Source organism: Lontra canadensis, unplaced genomic scaffold (genome assembly GCF_010015895.1).
Source record: "Lontra canadensis isolate GAN:19392208 unplaced genomic scaffold, GSC_riverotter_1.0 scaffold244, whole genome shotgun sequence".
Lineage (NCBI taxonomy): Eukaryota > Metazoa > Chordata > Mammalia > Carnivora > Mustelidae > Lontra > Lontra canadensis.
Window position 1 is genome coordinate 159,559 of NW_022631238.1, and position 3,610 is coordinate 163,168.

At 39.2% G+C, this 3,610-nt stretch overlaps 1 pseudogene; it reads right to left on the reverse strand.

Moving 5' to 3' along the window:
- Positions 1-1,279: 1,279 nt before the first annotated feature.
- Positions 1,280-3,610, reverse strand: part of LOC116862448 — a 16,697-nt pseudogene continuing 14,366 nt past the window's right edge.

Here is a 3,610-nt window from a genome sequence, read left to right on the forward strand (position 1 = left end):
TAGTTTTTTTCACTGAATTTCACTGAAACCAATAACAGCATAGTCTTCTCACCTTCCATTTAATTGTATTTATTTAGTGTTGAATATATCACACATTCATAAAACTAATATTTTAAATGTAACAAAGGGTACATATTTAATCCTTTATTAAAAGTACAGTGAAAGGCAGCAATGGCCACGGTCGCCAAACTGTGGAAAGAACCAAGATGCCCTTCAACGGACGAATGGATAAGGAAGATGTGGTCCATATACACTATGGAGTATGATGCCTCCATCAGAAAGGATGAATACCCAACTTTTGTAGCAACATGGATGGGACAGGAAGAGATTATGCTGAGTGAAATAAGTCAAGCAGAGAGAGTCAATTATCATATGGTGTCACTGATTTGTGGAGCATAACAAATAGCATGGAGGACAAGGGGAGTTAGAGAGGAGAAGGGAGTTGAGGGAAATTGGAAGGGGAGGTGAACCGTGAGAGACTATGGACTCTGAAAAACAACCTGAGGGTTTTGAAGGGGCGGGGGGTGGGAGGTTGGGGGAACCATGTGGTGGGTATTAGAGAGGGCATGGATTGCATGGAGCACTGGGTGTGGTGCAAAAACAATGAATAATGTTATGTTGAAAATAAATTTTAAAAAAATGAAAAAAAAACAAAAAACAATGAATACTGTTACGTTGAAAAGAAATAAAAAATAAAAATAAATAAAAATAATAAAAGTGCAGTGAAAAAAAACTGCAGTGAAATAATTACCAGTTGTAAATATTAATTTCAATTTGTTTCCACCTAAATCAAATCTAAGTATGTCCTTAAAATATGGCCATTCCAAATGCACTGCCATATAGTCCCTAGTATATTGTGTTTATTTATGACACAAGTAACTTTGAAAACAAAGTGATACAAATTAACAAAACACTATAGATTTCTAAGAGGGGGCTAAATTTCACCTGATATTTAAAATTCCATGCAAACTATAGTAATGTAGAGTTTATCCAATGCATATGCATGTATGAGTTTGTATGTACTCTGAGAACAAAGGCGATTTCAAGCGGTGAGGCATAAAAAATTTCCAAATACCTAAAACATAGAAATTGAAACTCTAGAGCCAATTCAGTAAATTAATCTTTAGAAGACAGCTTAATGTGATTTTTTCAATTAGTGAAGTTCTTTTTTATCATAATTTATCATTTAAAAAATACACATTTATAACCTGATGACTGTAGAGAAAATTTGCATTACTTTTGACAAAGTCAGTTACCATAACTGTAAAAAGCAGTTTGGTTAACTCAACATTCTATGACCAGTTGTAAGTACTAAGTCCTGGGACTTGCTTTTTTTTGAGTAAGTCCCAGAGATTGTTTTAATCCAAGTATGCATCTCTTCAGGGCTATCAGCCTGCACACAGAAAGTTCAAAACAATGTTACACTTTTGAAGAGTTTGTCCCTCATCATTACATTGCTCTGTCTACATTCCTGTACTTCATGATCTTCTTTAAGTGGTATTATCAGAGAGTTTCCTTTTCCAGTTTAGCTTTGAAGTGGCCTATTGTGTTTTCATCCAATTGAAAAAAAAAATATCTTCTCTTCCAATTGCTTCATCACCATTCCTTGCTTAACACAATATCCAGCATTGATAATTGCACTATCTGAAGGAGATTTAGGAGTAAAGAAGACAGCTTCATGACCACATCAAATTATTTGCCAATACTTTCACCATATTTATTTACTTCTTACGGAGTTAGAGTAATGATGGGTATACAACCAACACCAGTTTTCCAAGACACTTGCTTCTTCCTACATTCACCTTGTTGACTTAGTTTATCAGAATGATGCTGTGAATCTGACTACTTTTTACTGTAATTTTTATAGCTTAGTTCAACAGATTTACTCATTCCACTAGATTCTGCTTTTAAGGAAATACTTCCTCATCCCTGTATTCATGACAAGAAAGAATTCAGCCTTTGGTCTTAGCTTACTTCCATCACTACCTTTGAAATGTGGATAAGATTAATGGCTCCAATGTATCATGATCCAGAAGGTAGGTTCTGTGGATTACCCATGTACCATACTAAACAATCTTCTCTGGACAGAGGAAGATGGTGGTGGAGTAGGAGATCACTTCATCCCATGAACACAGCTAGATAACTATCAAATCATCCTAAATACCCCAGAAATCAACCTGAAAACTGACAGAAAAAATTCCACACCTACAGATAGAGAAGAGTCTACATCGAAGAAGGTAGAAAGTGTGGAGACCCATTTTAGGGGAGAAATGTATTGTGGGTGCAGCAGAGGGGAGGAAGCCCTAGTTGTGGATAGGGCAAGAGAAGGAGAGTGTTCACACAAAGAGACTATTTCCCCAAAGTCATTGTCTTGGAAAATAAGAAGGGCTGAAATTTATGAGTTCTTACAACAAGCAGAACTTAAAGTCTGGAGTTTCATCTTTCATAAAAGATTTTATTTATTAATTTGCCAGAGAGAGAGAGCACACAAGCAAGGGGGAGCAGCAGGCAAAGGGAGAAGCAGACTCTCTGCAGAGCAGTGAGGTTGATGCAGAGCTTGATCCCAGCACCCCAGGATCATGACCTGAGCCAAAGGCAGCTGTTTAGCTGACTGAGACACTCAGGTGCCCCTAAAGCCTAGAGGTCAGAAAGCTTGGCTGGGATAGAGCCTGAGGGCACCATGCTGCTCCTGAAGAGAAGGGAGGCAAACAACACAGGGCTAGACATCATGGAAACAGTAATCAAAGAATGCCTGGGGCACACATGGGGAGATTATTTACTTCTCTCATAGTGTGTCCCTGAGAGGTAGCGTTTATGGAGACAAGTCTCCAGGAAGAAAGGAGCTTTCTGGCACCATTTTCCTACCCTGTCCCTCAGCATAAACACAGAGCCACCTGTGGGAATCAGTGTAGCACCAACATTGGATGCCCAACTTGCTTACACCAAGCCCCACCACCCTACACTCTGGCAGTACTATCCTTCTTAGTCACACATGCCTCCGTTCCTCCTCCAGAAGACCGGCACAAACCACTGCCCACACCACATCTTCAAACAGAGAGTTCTACAGGGCTTCGGTTCTGGTGGGGAGAGTGTCAGGTCTCATTTCAAAAACAGTGCAGAGCACATGGAATTAAAAAATCACCACAACTGGCCAAGGACCATACACTGCCTGCAGCAGGAGAGGAGAAACTCTGCAGATGACTGGCCTGAAGGAGAGACAGAACACAATAGCAGAGTGCACATAGCACAAACCAAAGACATTCCCTGAAGTGGCAAGCCCTGGGAAAGACATAACTCTTCCTTAAAGGCCATTAATTTCAGGAATTAGAAACATGATTGCCTTTTCTAAACAGAGAAGAGGACAGAGACCTAGACAAAATGAGAAGATGGAGGAATTTGTCCCCTATGAAAGAGCAAGATAAGGCCATGTTTAGAAACCTAAGTGAAACACATACAAATAATATGTCTGATGGAGAGTTTAAAGCAACAATCATAAGGATACTCACTGGGCTTGAGAAAAGAATAGAAGACATGAGGCAGACCCTTACTACAGAGACAAAATATTAAAAAAGAATTAATCAGAGATGAAGAGTGCAGTGAATGAGATTGG